Here is a 20,694-nt window from a genome sequence, read left to right on the forward strand (position 1 = left end):
GGTGAGGGTCAGCAGAGGTGACACAGCACTATATTATAATACAGCCTACCTCTTACTGTACCTTTATCTGCAGCAGCATCTCCTCTCCCTATACTGACTAATACAGAATGAAAATACATGCTGGCATTGTGTCTTTTGTAGGGATGGGGGAGGGGGAGAGGCTCGGGTGGTGATCATGTCAGATTGACCTTCCTGTCCCACCTGGCACTATGGGAAAGTATAGGGCGGGGTAAACGGCCGCATTGGTTGCGCTACCTGCCAGCACACTAGTAATGCACGTTTGTCGGCAGCCGTTTGTCTGGAACATGTTCTGCCATCCCTAATGGCAATATCTGCTAGCATGGCAAATGGGAATCAGTGTTACAGAGAGTCTGAAGCAGTTTTTTTTTACCTCTTTTTATTGTGCATCCATCTTCAGCATTAAAATCCAAGTTTGTTTTGCCGAATCCCCGCGGCAGAGCGAGTGTCATGTCCCCCAGAAATGCCCTAAATAGATTCTGCGATCACAGAATTTTCCTTCCTGGAAGCAATAGAGCTGTGCAGTAGCTCCGCCTCCTCTCCAGTCAATCTCCACCTCTCCCCGCCCCTCTCAGTCTTTTTTCATCATATTTAAAATAGACATCCCACTCCAAAATATTTCTCCAGTAATTTTGCCTCTTCCTCCCACTCTGCTGCAAGAAACTGACACTTCCTGTAACTATGGCAACACATCCCTATGGCAGCTCTACATTTCCTGCAACTGTCTGGGGACTAAAATGATTATTATTAATTGTTAGAATTTTTTTATTCATTATTATTGTTATTACTACATGTGATACGTCTGTAGATGAGGCTGTTGTGTAGCAATAGAAAACAACAACAACAACAACAATAATAATAATAATAATAATAGATTGCTAAGTGCAGGAGATTCCACAAACAGAGGCTGCAGTTAGTCTATTCACCACAAGATGGCGATCTTACACACAGGAAGTGATGTAACACAGTCAGGAAGAGAAGTTGCAGGAAGTGGAGAGATCGTACAGCTGGAGGAGGTCATTATGTGATTGTTGTTATATATTTAGCAGATGAAAGGTAAAGATGCCCCCAGTATAGCTAGCCAGGTATAGCTGCCCCCATATAGATAGCTAGGTAAAGGTGCCCCCAGTATAGCTAGCCAGGTATAGCTGCCCCCAGTATAGCTAGCCAGGTATAGCTGCCCCCAGTATAGCTATCCAGGTAAAGATGCCCCCAGTATAGCTAGCCAGGTAAAGATGCCCCCTGTATAGCTATCCAGGTTTAGCTGCCCCCATATAGATAGCTAGGTAAATGTGCCCCCAGTATAGGTAGCCAGGTATAGCTGCCCCCATGTAGATATATAGGTAAAGGTGCCCCCAGTATAGCTAGCCAGGTATAGCTGCCCCATATAGATATCTAGGTAAAGGTGCCCCCAGTATAGATAGCCCCCGTGTCCTCTGCTCACCCCCGTCCTCCTTTGCTCCCACCCACATCCTCCATCCCTTTGCATAAATACAAGTAGCAGCTCACCTGATCCATGGATTCCAGCAGCAACCACAGGCCTCTCTTCCTCCTCACTGTTCCCCTAGTACTCGGATTCTGCTGGTGACACGATCATCAGAAGCCAGCACTAGGGGAACAGTGAGGAAGAAGAGAGAGGTCTCTGATCACCACATTACTCCAGTAATGCCATTTCTTTCCTAGTATTGTCATGTCCCCCCGTGCTGCCCCAGTGTCATTATCTTCCAGTATGTAATGTCCCCTACCCCAGTAATGCCATTTCTTCCCCAGTATAGCCATGTCCCCCAGCATTGCCATTATCCTCCAGTATGTAATGCCCCCCACCTCAGTAATGCCATTTCTTCCCCAGTATAGCCATGTCCCCCCTGTGTCCCCCAGCATTACCATTATCCTCCAGTATGTAATGTCCCCACCCTATGTCATTTCTCCCCCAGCATAGCCTTGCCCACACTCCAGTATTGCTCCTTCCCCCACCTCCATGCAGAGTAGTACAAGGAAGGATTTACATTGGTTTATATCTAGCTGTCACAGTGTGCTCCAGTCCTCTGCTCCCATTAGCCTCAGTCTCTGCTTCTCCTCATATCCTCATCCATCTACCACTACCAGCACTGCTGTAACATCACAGGATTGGTAACAGTGGGAGGGGGATGTGAGGAGAGAAGGCCAGCTGGAGAGGAGGCAGAGGGAGGACAGGACTGCAGCACGCTGTGAGTATAGTGCACAGGTAGCTATAAACCAGCTTATTATGCTTTCCTGCAATACTCTGCATGGCCCCACCACCCACAAGTGATTGCATTGGGGCAGGGGTGTTTCTGCCACTAAGCAGCAGGGGCGACCTGCCCCAGGTATCTTCATGTTGGGAGGTGAAACCCAGAGCCCTGTGCAGCCACCCGTGTCTGCTGTGCTCGGCTCCCCCAGCTTGCAGAATATTGCGCGTGTGAAAGCCGTGCTGCTCTTACCCACGCCTGGAGTCCAGTGTTGTCGACCTCCTGTTTGCTCAGCTCTCCCTCTAGTGCTGGCACCTCTCCCTGCACGCATGAAATCACGTGATGCAGGAAGAGGTGCCAGATGCTAGGAGGAGAGCTGAGCAAACAGGAGGTCGGAAAATGCTGCACAGCGGATGAGGTAAGCTATCAGCACGGCTTCCACGCGCACAATACTCTGCATTGAATTTCTTAGCTGGGGTAGCCAAACACAGCAGGGGCCACATTATGTATTTATATAGTGCTGACATCATCTGCAGCACTTTGCAGAGTACATAGTTATGTCACTGACTGTCCTCAGAGAAGCTCACAATATAATCCGTACCAGTCATAGTCTAATGTACTACCATATTATTATTATTATTATGTACTTATATAGCACTGACATCTTCTGCAGTACTTTACAGAGTACATAGTCATGTAACCAGGGGCAGACTGACAACTCATGGGGCCCCTGGGCAATAGGAGATTATGGGGCCCCGTACCAGTGTTGTCCACCTTTCACGTTATTTTTTACTGACAAAGATAAAAAAAATTACTAACAAAGGATATTTTTTACTGAAAACCCCCCCTGCGCTGCCGGAAAATGGGCGTGGTCACACAATAGAATGTGGGTGTGGTCACGGGTGGGGCCAGATATACATGACTTTAGCAGTGGTGCAAAAGGTCTGACGGGGAAGTTTGAGTCTGCCATAGTCTTTCCCCCCAAAATACATGTAATCTGACAGCATTTCACCTAAAATCCACACAATTTGACAGAGTTTCCTCCAAAATACAGATAATATGGCAGTGGTCTATAGGTGTTCCTAGTATAAGTAGCCAGGTATATATGTGTCCCCAGTTTAGATAGCCAGGTCTATAGGTGTCCCCAGAATAGGTAGCCAGGTCTATTGGTGTCCTCAGTATAAGTAACCAGGTCTATAGGTGTCCCCAGTTTAGATTGCCTGGTCTATAGGTATCCCCAGAATAGGTGGCGAGGTCTATAGGTGTCCCCAGTATAAGTATCCAGGTTTATTAGTGTTCCCAGTTTAGATACCCAGGTCTATAGGTGTTCCTAGTATAAGTAGCCAGGTCTATAGGTGTCCCCAGAATAGATGGCGAGGTCTATAGGTGTCCCCAGTATAATTAGCCAGGGCTATAGGTGTCCCCAGTTTAGATAGCCAGGTCTATAGGTGTCCCCAGTATAGGTAGCCAGGTCTATAGGTGTCCCCAGTATAAGTAGCGAGGACTATAGGTGTCCCCAGTATAAGTATCCAGGTTTATTAGTGTCCCCAGTTTAGATGCCCAGGTCTATAGGTGTTCCTAGTATAAGTAGCCAGGTCTATAGGTGTCCCCAGAATAGATGGCGAGGTCTATAGGTGTCCCCAGTATAATTAGCCAGGTCTATAGGTATCCCCAGTATAAGTAGCTTGGTCTATAGGTGTCCCCAGTTTAGATTGCCAGGTCTATAGTTGTCCCCAGAATAGGTATCCAGATCTATAGGTATCCCCAGAATAGGTAGCCAGATCTATAGGTGTCCGCAGAATAGGTAGCCAGGTCTATAGTGTCCCCAGCAGCAGGAGGGATGGCAGCATAGTGAAGGGGGAGCAGCGGGCACAGCAGCAGGGAAGGGGGGGGGGCTGTCTCTCCCCCCCCCCTCACCTGGGGCTCCCCCTTCCTCGCTCCCCCTCCAGAATGCAGCTTTGTGGCAGGCTGGCAGTGGGCGGGGAACAACTTACCGCTGCTTGTTCAGGTGTGAGAGGGAGCTCTGCATGCCACTACTCTGGTATACGATTAGAAGAGCTCCCCCCAGCGCTTGGAACAAGGCAGAGGTAAGTCCTCGCCCGCTGCCAGCCTTCCACAAACTTTAATTCTGAAGGGGGGAGCGAGGGAGGGGGAGCGAGGGAGGGGGAGACGGCCCTTCCTTCCCCATCGCTGTGCCCGCCGCTCCCCCTTCACTGTGCTGCCACCCCTCCTGCTAAACAGGGCGGGCCCCCCTACTGACCACGGGCCCTCAGTCCATGCCCGAGTGCCTGAATGGTCAGTCCACTCCTGCATGTGACTGACTGTCCTCAGAGGAGCTCACAATCTATTCCTACCAAAGTTATAGGGCCTGATTCACAAAGCGGTGCAAACTGTTTAGCACGGGTGTGCTAAACAGTAATCACGTGAAGTGCATTTCGCTGACTTTTGCGCACGCAAAGTGCCGCGATTCGCGCGATCGCGGACTTTTGCGCGCGCAATTTGCTGCGATGTGCGCGAATCGCGGCAAATTGTGCGCGCAAAAGTCCGCGATCGCGTGAATCGCGGCACTTTGCGCGCGCAAAAGTCCGCGAAATGCACTTCACGTGATAACTGTTTAGCACACCCGTGCTAAACAGTTTGCACCGCTTTGTGAATCAGGGGGGTGGGGGGGGTGTAATCTGTGGATCATTGGCACCAGATGTCAAATACCCTAGGTATGCCAGGGGAGAGGGGGTATCCTGTATCAGCAGTTTCACCACTGACAACTGTGCAACCTTGATTATTCTCCCCTTACTATCAATCAAAAGGCAGCAGCATCCTGTACAGATCACATGACCACATCACTGAGGATGGACAAGGACCAGAGTCACATGACCGAGAGGATATTCAACCTCACCCTGGAGATCATCTATCTGCTGACTGGAGAGGTGAGGAGGATTCTGGGAGGTCACATGACATTACTCTTATCTCTATTAATAAATCATACACCTGACTGGAGAGGTGAGGAGGATTCTGGGAGATCATGTGACGTTAGTGTTGGTCTTTCCATACAGAGTTTTCCTCCAGTGAAGTCTGGTGATCATGTGACCATCACGGTGCCCCCACCTCACTTCCTGATAACTGAGGGACACAACAAGCAGAAGATTATGGAAGTCACCAGGAAGATGATGGAGCTGCTGACAGGAGAGGTGAGCGGTGCTGGGAATTATGGGACATTATCCAGTAACAACAAGGGGTGTGTCTGGGTGGTGACTGTATTATTGTTTGTGTCAGGTTCCTATAAGGTGTCAGGATGTCACTGTCTATTTATCCATGGAGGAGTGGCAGTATATAGAAGGACACCAGGACCTCTACAAGGACGCCATGATGGAAAATCCGCTGCCTGTCACATCTCCAGGTAAGAGGAGATTTTAATGTCTTACAAAGGAGAGAGCAGTGCTTAGGGTCCTCCTAGCTCCCCCCCATAATCTGCTACGCACATAAAGACAATGCATTCAGTTAGTGTGTATGCTTTCTATAGATGGGTCAAGTAGCAGAAACCCCCCAGAGAGATGCACAGGTCCTCTTTACAACCAGGATTGTCCGCAGGAAGATCCCACCACCCCCCTCTATTATAAGGTAGGTGGAAGTGAGGGTCATCAGAGACTCCAAACTGTGTGACATTTATACCTTCTGCATATCCTGTGTATTCACTTTTTAATTGTGTATCATTTTGCGCACTTAGGGTGGAGAATTGATACATGTTAGTGCTGTGATTAAAGAGGAAGAAGAAGTGAGGAGTGATCAGCAGTCTGTGGAGGAGGGTGACATGATGGGGACATGTAAAAAGGAGGAAGAAGAGACATATGTGAGGAGTGATCAGCAGTCAATGGAGGAGGGAGACATGATGGGGACATGTAAAAAGGAGGAAGAAGAGACATATGTGAGGAGTGATCAGCAGTCTATGGAGGAGGGAGACATGATGAGGATAAAGAAAGAGGAAGAAGAAGAGGCGTATATGAGGAGTGATCAGCAGTCAATGGAGGAGGGAGACATGATGGGGACATGTAAAAAGGAGGAAGAAGAGACATATGTGAGGAGTGATCAGCAGTCTATGGAGGAGGGTGACATGATGGGGACATGTAAAAAGGAGGAAGAAGAGACATATGTGAGGAGTGATCAGCAGTCTGTGGAGAAGGGAGACACGATGGGAGTGTCTAAGGAGGAAGACATTATTACTGGCATGAATACTGGTGAGTGATAAACATTAGACATTCAAAATAATTATACAATTCACTAAATTATGTCTCTGCTGGGAGCAGTATAGATCACATGAAGCCAATAAGTGTGTATGCGTTGGGGGTGGGGGGTGAGAAGTAATAGGCGTGTGATGTGTAGTGTGACTGCACAGTGTGCCTGTAATGCACGGTGGCGTAGTGGTTAGCTCTCTAGCCTTGCAGCGCTGGGTCCCTGGTTCGAATCCCAGCCAGGGCACTATCTGCAAAGAGTTTGTATGTTCTCTCCGTGTCTGCGTGGGTTTCCTCCGGGCACTCCGGTTTCCTCCCACATGCCAAAAACATACGGATAAGTTAATTGGCTCCCCCTAAAAATTGGCCCTAGACTACAGTACTTACACTACATAATATAGACATATGGCAATGGTAGGGATTAGATTGTGAGCTCCTTTGAGGGACAGTTAGTGACAAGATATATATATACACTGTACAGCGCTGCGTAATATGTCGGCGCTATATAAATACTAAATAATAATAATAATAATTAGGTATAAACACACTAGGTACACAGGGAATGTGAGAAGTAATAGGGGTGTGATGTGTAATGTGACTGCACAGTGTGTCTGTAATGGGGTATAAACACACTATGTACACAGGGAATGTGAGATGTAATAGGGGTGTGATGTGTGTAATGTGACTGCACAGTGTGCCTGTAATGAGGTATAAACACACTATGCACACAGGGAATGTGAGAAGTAATAGGGGTGTGATGTGTAATGTGACTGCACAGTGTGCCTGTAATGAGATATAAACACACTATGCACACAGGGAATGTAAGAAGTAATAGGGGTGTGATGTGTAATGTGACTGCACAGTGTGTCTGTAATTAGGTATAAACACACTATGTACACAGGGAATGTGAGAAGTAGTAGGGGTGTGATGTGTGTAATGTGACTGCACAGTGTGCCTGTAATGAGGTATAAACACACTATGTATACAGGGAATGTGAGAAGTAATAGGGGTGTGATGTGTGTAATGTGACTGCACAGTGTGCCTGTAATGAGGTATAAACACACTATGTACACAGGGAATGTGAGAAGTAATAGGGGTGTGATGTGTGTAATGTGACTGCACAGTGTGCCTGTAATGAGGTATAAACACACTGTACACAGGGAATGTGAGAAGTAATAGGGGTGTGATATGTGTGTAATGTGACTGCATAGTGTGCCTGTAATGAGGTATAAACACACTATGTACACAGGGAATGTGAGAAGTAATAGGGGTGTGATTTGTGTAATGTGACTGCACAGTGTGCCTGTAATGAGGTATAAACACACTATGTACACAGGGAATGTGAGAAGTAATAGGGGTGTGATGTGTAATGTGACTGCACAGTGTGCCTGTAATGAGGTATAAACACACTATGTACACAGGGAATGTGAGAAGTAATAGGGGTGTGATGTGTCATGTGACTGCACTGCGTGCCTGTAATGAGGTATAAACACACTATGTACACAGGGAATGTGAGAAGTAATAGGGGTGTGATGTGTCATGTGACTGCACTGCGTGCCTGTAATGAGGTATAAACACACTATGTACACAGGGGATGTGAGAAGTAATAGGGGTGTGATGTGTAATGTGACTGCACAGTGTGCCTGTAATGAGGTATAAACACACTATGTACACAGGGAATGTGAGAAGTAATAGGGGTGTGATGTGTCATGTGACTGCACTGCGTGCCTGTAATGAGGTATAAACACACTATGTACACAGGGGATGTGAGAAGTAATAGGGGTGTGATGTGTAATGTGACTGCACAGTGTGCCTGTAATGAGGTATAAACACACTATGTACACAGGGAATGTGAGAAGTAATAGGGGTGTGATTTGTAATGTGACTGCACAGTGTTCCTGTAATGAGGTATAAACACACTATGTACACAGGGAATGTAAGAAGTAATAGGGGTGTGGTGTGTAATGTGCCTGCACAGTGTGCCTGTAATGGGGTATAAACACACTATGTGCACAGGGAATGTGAGAAGTAATAGGGGTGTGATTTGTAATGTGACTGCACAGTGTGCCTGTAATGAGGTATAAACACACTATGTGCACAGGGAATGTGAGAAGTAATAGGGGTGTGATTTGTAATGTGACTGCACAGTGTGTCTGTAATGGGGTATAAACACACTATGTACACAGGGAATGTGAGATGTAATAGGGGTGTGCTGTGTGTAATGTGACTGCACATTGTGCATGTAATGAGGTATAAACACACTATGTGCACAGGGAATGTGAGAAGTAATAGGGGTGTGATGTGTAATGTGACTGCACAGTGTGTCTGTAATGGGGTATAGACACACTATGTACACAGGGAATGTGAGATGTAATAGGGGTGTGCTGTGTGTAATGTGACTGCACAGTGTGCATGTAATGAGGTATAAACACACTATGTGCACAGGGAATGTAAGAAGTAATAGGGGTTTGATGTGTGTAATGTGACTGCATAGTGTGCATGTAATGAGGTATAAACACTCTATGTACACAGGGAATGTGAGAAGTAATAGGGGTGTGATGTGTAATGTGACTGCACAGTGTGTCTGTAATGGGGTATAAACACACTATGTACACAGGGAATGTGAGATGTAATAGGGGTGTGCTGTGTGTAATGTGACTGCACAGTGTGCATGTAATGAGGTATAAACACACTATGTGCACAGGGAATGTGAGAAGTAATAGGGGTGTGCTGTGTGTAATGTGACTGCACAGTGTGCCTGTAATGAGGTATAAACACACTATGTGCACAGGGAATGTGAGAAGTAATAGGGGTGTGATGTGTAATGTGACTGCACGGTGTGCCTGTAATGAGGTATAAACACACTATGTGCACAGGGAATGTGAGAACTAATAGGGGTGTGATTTGTAATGTGACTGCACAGTGTGTCTGTAATGGGGTATAAACACACTATGTACACAGGGAATGTCAGAAGTAATAGGGGTGTGATGTGTAATGTGACTGCACAGTGTGTCTGTAATGGGGTATAAACACACTATGTGCACAGGGAATGTGAGAAGTAATAGGGGTGTGATTTGTAATGTGACTGCACAGTGTGCCTGTAATGAGGTATAAACACACTATGTGCACAGGGAATGTGAGAAGTAATAGGTGTGTGATTTGTAATGTGACTGCACAGTGTGTCTGTAATGGGGTATAAACACACTATGTACACAGGGAATGTAAAAAGTAATAGGGGTGTGATGTGTAATGTGACTGCACAGTGTGTCTGTAATGGGGTATAAACACACTATGTACACAGGGAATGTGAGATGTAATAGGGGTGTGCTGTGTGTAATGTGACTGCACAGTGTGCATGCAATGAGGTATAAACACACTATGTGCACAGGAAATGTGAGAAGTAATAGGGGTGTGATGTGTAATGTGACTGCACAGTGTGCCTGTAATGAGGTATAAACACACTATGTACACAGGGAATGTGAGAAGTAATAGGGGTGTGATGTGTCATGTGACTGCACTGCGTGCCTGTAATGGGGTATAAACACATTATGTGCACAGGGAATGTGAGAAGTAATAGGGGTGTGATGTGTAATGTGACTGCTCAGTGTGCCTGTAATGAGGTATAAACACACTATGTACACAGGGAATGTGAGAAGTAATAGGGGTGTGATTTGTAATGTGACTGCACAGTGTGCCTGTAATGAGGTATAAACACACTATGTGCACAGGGAATGTGAGAAGTAATAGGGGTGTGATTTGTAATGTGACTGCACAGTGTGTCTGTAATGGGGTATAAACACACTATGTACACAGGGAATGTGAGATGTAATAGGGGTGTGCTGTGTGTAATGTGACTGCACAGTGTGCATGTAATGAGGTATAAACACACTATGTGCACAGGGAATGTGAGAAGTAATAGGGGTGTGATGTGTAATGTGACTGCACAGTGTGTCTGTAATGGGGTATAGACACACTATGTACACAGGGAATGTGAGATGTAATAGGGGTGTGCTGTGTGTAATGTGACTGCACAGTGTGCATGTAATGAGGTATAAACACACTATGTGCACAGGGAATGTGAGAAGTAATAGGGGTTTGATGTGTGTAATGTGACTGCATAGTGTGCATGTAATGAGGTATAAACACTCTATGTACACAGGGAATGTGAGAAGTAATAGGGGTGTGATGTGTAATGTGACTGCACAGTGTGTCTGTAATGGGGTATAAACACACTATGTACACAGGGAATGTGAGATGTAATAGGGGTGTGCTGTGTGTAATGTGACTGCACAGTGTGCATGTAATGAGGTATAAACACACTATGTGCACAGGGAATGTGAGAAGTAATAGGGGTGTGCTGTGTGTAATGTGACTGCACAGTGTGTATGTAGTGAGGTATAAACACACTATGTGCACAGGGAATGTGAGAAGTAATAGGGGTGTGCTGTGTGTAATGTGACTGCACAGTGTGCCTGTAATGAGGTATAAACACACTATGTGCACAGGGAATGTGAGAAGTAATAGGGGTGTGATGTGTAATGTGACTTCACAGTGTGCCTGTAATGAGGTATAAACACACTATGTGCACAGGGAATGTGAGAACTAATAGGGGTGTGATTTGTAATGTGACTGCACAGTGTGTCTGTAATGGGGTATAAACACACTATGTACACAGGGAATGTCAGAAGTAATAGGGGTGTGATGTGTAATGTGACTGCACAGTGTGTCTTTAATGGGGTATAAACACACTATGTGCACAGGGAATGTGAGAAGTAATAGGGGTGTGATTTGTAATGTGACTGCACAGTGTGTCTGTAATGGGGTATAAACACACTATGTACACAGGGAATGTCAGAAGTAATAGGGGTGTGATGTGTAATGTGACTGCACAGTGTGTCTGTAATGGGGTATAAACACACTATGTACACAGGGAATGTGAGATGTAATAGGGGTGTGATGTGTCATGTGACTGCACTGCGTGCCTGTAATGAGGTATAAACACACTATGTACACAGGGAATGTGAGAAGTAATAGGGGTGTGATTTGTAATGTGACTGCACAGTGTTCCTGTAATGAGGTATAAACACACTATGTACACAGGGAATGTAAGAAGTAATAGGGGTGTGATGTGTAATGTGACTGCACAGTGTGTCTGTAATGGGGTATAAACACACTATGTGCACAGGGAATGTGAGAAGTAATAGGGGTGTGATGTGTGTAATGTGACTGCACAGTGTGCCTGTAATGAGGTATAAACACACTATGTGCACAGGGAATGTGAGAAGTAATAGGGGTGTGATGTGTAATGTGACTGCACAGTGTGCCTGTAATGGGGTATAAACACACTATGTGCACAGGGAATGTGAGAAGTAATAGGGGTGTGATTTGTAATGTGACTGCACAGTGTGTCTGTAATGGGGTATAAACACACTATGTACACAGGGAATGTCAGAAGTAATAGGGGTGTGATGTGTAATGTGACTGCACAGTGTGTCTGTAATGGGGTATAAACACACTATGTGCACAAGGAATGTGAGAAGTAATAGGGGTGTGATTTGTAATGTGACTGCACAGTGTGCCTGTAATGAGGTATAAACACACTATGTGCACAGGGAATGTGAGAACTAATAGGGGTGTGATTTGTAATGTGACTGCACAGTGTGTCTGTAATGGGGTATAAACACACTATGTACACAGGGAATGTCAGAAGTAATAGGGGTGTGATGTGTAATGTGACTGCACAGTGTGTCTGTAATGGGGTATAAACACACTATGTACACAGGGAATGTGAGATGTAATAGGAGTGTGCTGTGTGTAATGTGACTGCACAGTGTGCATGTAATGAGGTATAAACACACTATGTGCACACGGAATGTGAGAAGTAATAGGGGTGTGATGTGTAATGTGACTGCACAGTGTGTCTGTAATGGGGTATAGACACACTATGTACACAGGGAATGTGAGATGTAATAGGGGTGTGCTGTGTGTAATGTGACTGCACAGTGTGCATGTAATGAGGTATAAACACACTATGTGCACAGGGAATGTGAGAAGTAATAGGGGTTTGATGTGTGTAATGTGACTGCATAGTGTGCATGTAATGAGGTATAAACACTCTATGTACACAGGGAATGTGAGAAGTAATAGGGGTGTGATGTGTAATGTGACTGCACAGTGTGTCTGTAATGGGGTATAAACACACTATGTACACAGAGAATGTGAGATGTAATAGGGGTGTGCTGTGTGTAATGTGACTGCACAGTGTGCCTGTAATGAGGTATAAACACACTATGTACACAGGGAATGTGAGAAGTAATAGGGGTGTAATGTGTGTAATGTGACTGCACAGTGTGCCTGTAATGAGGTATAAACACACTATGTGCACAGGGAATGTGAGAAGTAATAGGGGTGTGATGTGTAATGTGACTGCACAGTGTTCCTGTAATGAGATATAAACACACTATGTACACAGGGAATGTGAGAGGTAATAGGGGTGTGATGTGTGTAATATGACTGCACAGTGTGCCTGTAATGAGGTATAAACACACTATGTACACAGGGAATGTGAGAAGTAATAGAGGTGTGATGTGTGTAAAGTGACTGCACAGTGTGCCTGTGATGAGGTATACAGACTATGTACACAGGGGATGTGAGAAGTAATAGAGGTGTGATGTGTGTAATGTGACTGCACAGTGTGCCTGTAATGAGGTATAAACACACTATGTACACAGGGAATGTGAGAAGTAGTAGGGGTGTGATGTGTAATGTGACTGCACAGTGTGCCTGTAATGAGGTATAAACACACTATGTACACAGGGAATGTGAGAAGTAATAGAGGTGTGGTGTGTGTAATGTGACTGCACAGTGTGCCTGTAATGAGGTATAAACACACTATGTACACAGGGAATGTGAGAAGTAATAGGGATGTGATGTGTGTAATGTGACTGCACAGTGTGCCTGTAATGAGATATAAACACACTATGTACACAGGGAATGTGAGAGGTAATAGGGGTGTGATGTGTGTAATATGACTGCACAGTGTGCCTGTAATGAGGTATAAACACACTATGTACACAGGGAATGTGAGATGTAATAGGGGTGTGCTGTGTGTAATGTGACTGCACAGTGTGCATGCAATGAGGTATAAACACACTATGTGCACAGGAAATGTGAGAAGTAATAGGGGTGTGATGTGTGTAATGTGACTGCACAGTGTGCCTGTAATGAGGTATAAACACACTATGTACACAGGGAATGTGAGAAGTAATAGAGGTGTGGTGTGTGTAATGTGACTGCACAGTGTGCCTGTAATGAGGTATAAACACACTATGTACACAGGGAATGTGAGAAGTAATAGGGATGTGATGTGTGTAATGTGGCTGCACAGTGTGCCTGTAATGAGCTATAAACACACTATGTACACAGGGAATGTGAGAAGTAGTAGAGGTGTGATGTGTGTAATGTGACTGCACAGTGTGCCTGTAATGAGGTATAAACAAACTATGTACACAGGGAATGTGAGAAGTAATAGAGGTGTGATGTGTGTAATGTGGCTGCACAGTGTGCCTGTAATGAGGGATAAGCACACTATGTATGTTACAATAGTGCAAACAATATATTATAAGACCATGTACTAACATTTTAGAAGTGACCTGAGTGAGAAATGGTCAGATATGATATTCTGAGCTGGTTATGACAGGAGCTGGTTAGGGGGTGAATGTGAGGAATCAAATAATACCCCATATGCAATGTGCTTTGGGATGTGAATTTATAGGGATGATATAAGCCCAGTTTTTCTAACCTTTCTCGGTGAGCCCTTCCATCCCTCTGATTCATTTAGCTGCCCATCTTTGTACCGATTCTAGAAGGTATATATCCTTCCTATCAGGTCAGCTGGATAGTGTGCTGGTAAGGAGGGTGTTGCCCTTGATGTGGGATTTGAGAATTTGACCAGGGTTTGAATTTCGCCAGTACATAAAACATGGGCAAAGCTCCCTAGTGATCTTGGCTGCAAAGCTACCTAATGATCTTGGCTGCCCGTAGATCACGTCCTATGTGGCTGCCTCCCTGCAGTGTTTTGTGGTGAGTTATGAATTGGAGGCCTAAAATTCTTGAAAAAAATGTACTGCTTTTAGACCCATAAATCCAGAAATAAATGAACCATCAGGGAGGTTAAAAACCAAGACAATTTCCATGTCAGTTCTCCTCCCATTCATTCACTGATAACTTTATTTTTACTTATCACACTAAAATGATCTCTATATTGTTTTGTCACAATTTAGGCTTTCTTTGGGTAGTTCTTTTTGCTAACAATTATTTTTTTATATGCATTCTAAGGGGAATAATAAGAGAAAAGGGGAAAATCATTATTTCTCAGTTTTCAGCCATTGATATAGGGTGGGCCATTTATATGGATACACCTTAATAAAATGGGAATGGTTGGTGATATTAACTTCCTGTTTGTGGCACATTAGTACATGTAAGAGGGGAAAACCTTTCAAGATGGGTGGAGACCATGGCGGCCATTTTGAAGTCGGACATTTTGAATCTGACTTTTGTTTTTTCAATAGGAAGAGGGTCATGTGACACATCAAACTTATTGGGAATGTCAGTGGTGGTATTGGGAAAAACAATGGTGTGCTTGGTTTTAACGTAACTTTATTCTTTCATGAGTTATTTAGAAGTTTCTGACCACTTATAAAACGTGTTCAATGTGCTGCCCATTGTGTTGGATTGTCAATGCAACCCTCTTCTCCCACTCTTCACACACTGATAGCAACACCACAGGAGAAATGCCAGCACAGGCTTCCAGTATCCGTACCCTCTCCTCCCACTCTTCACACACTGATAGCAACACCACAGGAGAAATGCTAGCACAGGCTTCCAGTATCCGTAGTGTCGGGCGTTTATACGATATGACTATATGAACTATAACCGTATGTATAAAATAAAAAATCAAGGCCTCCTACAAAAATAATGGGAGGAGTCTTATTATATTAAAACGCCCAACCTTAAGTTCTTATAGCAAGTTTCTCAAGCTACTTGTACAAAGAGTGAAAAGTCATGACAACTCTTTACTTTTTAAAATAATTTATTAAATACACAAGTTGTCAGAATGATTACAAATCAAATAATAAGAATCAAACAATAATCACCAAATAATAATAACCACAAGGTACTTCTCAGTATAAGCTGACTATATACTTCAGAGCAAAGTTGACCACAGATATTAACCAATAAAATCAATCAATCACAATAGGCTGTGCAACCACAAAATGGCAGACATATTATCTTATTAGCAAGGCTTGATTGTAAAACTCAATCTAACAAGGGAAAAATATGGAAGCAGATCTGGCTGGTCTATAAACCTTTATATATAAAACAAGCTTAAAGTTTACTAATATGTAAACACTTATTTTATAAAAAATCTGATTTTAAATCAAAGGAAAAGATATATGAAATTATGCAATTATGACCTGATCTGTAAATGAAACCTTTATATGTCAACCAATCTTTTATCTCTCTAACAAGTTATAAGCTTGGCGGAAAAACTTACATTAATAAAAAATGTAAAGAAAAATAAACCCAAATCAAACATGGATATTCCTTGTTGCAATTCCAGGAAGGTCCATGTTCAGGGTATTCTATACTAGGTATAGAATCATTGAAAATCCAAGCCCCTAACTTAGTTGGCTTTGATATAATTAAAAATGTATAGTTACCAATAAAATGTAGTAAGGAATCTTGCCAGGCCTGCACAGCTTACCCAATCTGGGAGTGGCCTCAAGGCTAGTAGGGCATGAGAGTCTTTTCCGTCTGTCTGTCTGAAAGTATGTCCCTTCTTTCAGAGGTTGAGAGTGTGCCTTCAGAGGAGAGTCTGTTCCTTTTAGAGAGTGTCTTTCTTTTGAAGCGATGAGAGTGTGTCTTAGAGAGTGTCTCGAGTGTCCATTGCACTCATTATTTATGTTTCCTCTTATCAATAATCCAACCTCCACGGATTAACTAAGATCCAACTGGAGTTGGTGGGCGTATCCTCTCAAATTTCTAATTAACTAGTTCATTTAAATATCAATTTTATATAAATCATGTGACATTATTGCTGGATGTGTCGTTTCTTCCAGCAGGGGGCACACTCGTATAAGATATATTATTCAAAAAAAAAAAAAATAATAACCTCTTGACCTGTTAATACCATGTTCAACACTATGTTGACAATTCATTAAAGGTTCCTATCTTTTAATTCCTAATAACACATAAAACTGGTCAAGACTAGCTCTTTGGGCAAATTCAGCTGGTCAACAAATAAGTTATGGCTTTGTTTGAGAACAACCATTTTTAATCCAAGAATGTTATTCTAGTAAATATAGCTGAGTCTCTTGAGTTTACTTGTGTGTCTGGCCGAAGAGTTAATGATTATAACTCATAACAAACATTGTAGCTCTGACCGTCTCTGGGGAATATAATTGGAATTGAGCATAAGCTGATATATAATATTTAAGTATATATCCCCATATATTATCCACTTAATTATATAAAATAATATGAAATAATGCTTATTACATTACTATATATGACAGGATATATATAATGACATACATATATAGAACTCCTGATAATAAGATTATAAGAAATTCTATATCAGAATCTTCACTTTGCAACTGCAAGCTGTCTCTGGCCAGCTTTTTTCCCTTGGACTGTAAACACGGACACTTCAATATTGGCTTCGATAGTGTCCAAGACAAAGTAAACTTTTAAGATTTGCCTAAAGGTTAAGAGTATTCACATATATCTTGATCAACACTTTGTCAGCAGTCTGAACTTAGAGGAAAAAGAAACTCTTTGCTTTTCTTTTTGAGTCAGAATTACATTTGATATAAAACAGTATAAAGAAATCTATTTGTTACAATCTATATGATAAATCAAACTTGCATGCATATAATAATATAAATCAGGATACACATGCTAATATCTATAATAGACCATGGAATACTATAAGGCTATATTCTTAAAGGACATTAATTATGTTTTTATTCAATTAATAAATCTCTATTTCTGATATCTGAAAACCTGACAGTAGTTTCAAGTGCTGCACATCTCGTATCTTCACAGCATAGACAATTGCCTTCAGATGACCCCAAAGAAAAAAGTCTAAGGGGGTCAGATCGGGAGACCTTGGGGGCCATTCAACCACTCCACTTTCCAGGAAACTGTTCATCTAGGAAGGCTCGGACCTGACACCCATAATGTGGTGGTGCACCATCTTGCTGGAAATACTCAGGGAACGTGGCAGCTTCAGTGCATAAAGAGGGAAACACATCATCATGTAGCAATTTCACAAATCCAGTGGCCTTGAGGTTTCCATTGATGAAGAATGGCCCACTATCTTTGTACCCCATATACCACACTAGTCCATCAATTTTTTTTGTTCCAACAGTCTTGGAGGGATCTATCAATGTGGGTTAGTGTCAGACCAATAGCAGTGATTTTGTTTGTTAACTTCACCATTCACATAAAAGTTTGCCTAATCACTGAACAAAATCTTCTGCGTCCTTCTGAGGGTCCTGTTCCAATTTTTGTTTTGCCCATTCTGCAAATTCAGTGCACCGATCTGGGTCATCCTCGTTGAGATGTTGCAGTAGCTGGAGATTGTAAGGGTGCCATTTGTGAGTAGCTAATATCCGCCGAAGGGATGTTCGACTAATGCCACCCTCCAGTGACATGCAGCGAGTGCTACGCTGTGGGCTCTTGCTGAATGAAGCTAGGACAGCCACTGATGTTTCTTCATTAGTGACAGATTTCATGTGTCCACATTTTGGCAAATCCAACACTGAACCAGTTTTACGAAACTTAGCAAGCAGTTTGCTAACTGTAGCACGGGAGATGGGTGGTCTCGTAGGCTGTCTTGTATTGAAATCTGCTGCAATGACCCGGTTACTGCGTTCACCAGACATCAACACAATTTCTATCCACTCCGCACATGTTAACCTTGCCGACATGTCAAGGGCTGTAAACAAAGAGAAACTTGTAACTAACTCATGAAAGAATAAATTTACATTAAAGAGAATCTGTACTCTAATATTCTTACAATAAAAAGCATACCATTCTATTCATTATTTTCTCCTGTGCCCCTCTGTGCTGTTTCTGCCACTCTCTGCTGCAATCCTGGCTTGTAATTAACAGTTTTAGGCAGTGTTTACAAACAAACTAACCAGCTTCTAATAGGCTCAGCTAAGCATAGAGTGTGAGTCATTCAGAGTATGCAGGGGGCCTGCAGAGGGTGTGTATCGCTTCTACCAATCACAAGCAGCCCTGCACATTCCACACAATCAAGCTTTAGGCCGACAAACAGGACAGAGGAAAGATACATTGATTTATTACAGAGACAGTGCAGTTAGGAAAGACTGCAGTAAGCCAGAGCAGATTAGAACAGGCATAGGAACTTATAGGATAGAAGAACTAAGGCTGAAAAAATTGTTACAGAGTCTCTTTAAAACCAAACACATCATTGTTTTTCTTGTGAAATTCTCAATAAGTTTGACGTGTCACATGACCCTGTTCCTATTAAAAAAACAAAAGTTGGATTCAAAATGGCCGACTCCAAAATGGCCGCCATGGTCACCACCCATCTTGAAAGGTTTCCCCCCTCACATATACTAATGTGCCACAAACAGGAAGTTAATATCACCAACCATTCCCATTTTATTAAGGTGTATCCATATAAATTGCACACCCTGTACTTTTAAAATAAAATCTTCTTCGATACATAAGACCCACACGTTCTATTTGCCTATATGTCCTGGCTCCTCCTGTTCAGTATGCCGGCACCTATTCAGTAGGAATTCGTGTGCAAGACTCCCTAACACTGCTAATGTTCTGTGTTTGTTTGTTTCTGTGTTTGTTTATTTTGGAAATAAAGGTATATTTTTCCATATTGATTGTTAATACTATGACACTAATTACAAGATTTTATTTGCAAAATTAACAGCAATACACCCTCATGACAAACATATTGAAAAAAGTCCCTAAAGTAACTATTTATGTCATTTTTTTGTTTTTAATTAATTTTTTTTTTTTTTAACAAGTGTTTTATTTTGGTAACTATGGGGCAAGGATGGAATGGGTTAAAAATAATAGTAAGATAAAATAGTAATTTTTCTATGTAAAAGTGTATAATGGTTTACTTGGGTGAACTTTTACTTTTTAACCACAACATGGTGCTACACTAACCGTGTTGTATAAATAAAACACTGAAGCATCAGGGGTGGAGGGGGAGTGTTGAATGAGAGCTTGCGTCTTGCTGCCGCAAACTCTGATTCATCACAGGCATGGTGATCGGGTTTGGGAAAAGCTGTTTCCCATTCCCAGATCACGGGAGGAGGGGATTGCGTTGGCCAGGTAAATGGAATATAATGTATGGAAACATTTTGCTGTCGTCCATAGAGCTGATATTAGGTCTTTCTTATGAAAAGCTTGAAGGAGACAAAAGGAAACCGAGAGCCCAATATAGTGTAGTATCTCAGTGACAATTAGTCAGGTGTACAACAAAGTAATGGTTATACTCACAAACATGGGTCACCACCAAGGCAACCACTGGATAAGCGGGCAGGGAGAATTATAACCTTACCCCGCTCAGGTTTAAGAAGTCGCTCTCTGTAGACAGGAATGGGGATACAGCCCTCCACCAAGGGTGGACTAGACAATTTGTAAAGCAGTAACACAGCGGCGCCAAGTAGAGTAAAATCGATTAAAAACTTTTTAAAAGGGGGAAGTTGGTGGACTCACCTCCCTCATAGAAAGAAAGACCGGACAATGGGACGTTACTCACAGTATAAACTAGTAACTTTTTCTATAAAAGCTCCAAAGTTGCAATGCGTTTCATGGGTCACAATCCCGCTTCATCAGGCAAAAATTTTTGGAGGGTACAAAATCGGGTCAATGGCCTGGCTGAGCACCTCTGCTATTTCTTATGGAAAGGTAGTGAGTTATTCATACTATATGTAGAGATGGCCTGAACGGTTCGCCAGCGAACGCAAACTTTTCCGGAAGTTCGGCTCACCCCTATAATGCACCATTAGGGTCAACTTTGACCCTCTACATCACAGTCAGCAGGCACATTGTAGCCAATCAGGCTACACTCCCTCCTGGAGCCACTCCCCCCTTATAAAAGGCAGGCATCGCCGGCCATTTTACTCACTTGTGTGCCTGCAGTAATAAAGGAAGGGACAGCTGCTGTTGCTGCTGCA

The 20,694-nt window shown here is 43.2% G+C and overlaps 1 pseudogene; it reads left to right on the forward strand.

Moving 5' to 3' along the window:
- The window catches only part of LOC137537205 (uncharacterized), a 125,316-nt pseudogene that overhangs the window by 39,067 nt on the left and 65,555 nt on the right, over positions 1–20,694 (forward strand).

This window comes from Hyperolius riggenbachi, chromosome 10 (assembly GCF_040937935.1).
Source record: "Hyperolius riggenbachi isolate aHypRig1 chromosome 10, aHypRig1.pri, whole genome shotgun sequence".
Classification (NCBI taxonomy): domain Eukaryota; kingdom Metazoa; phylum Chordata; class Amphibia; order Anura; family Hyperoliidae; genus Hyperolius; species Hyperolius riggenbachi.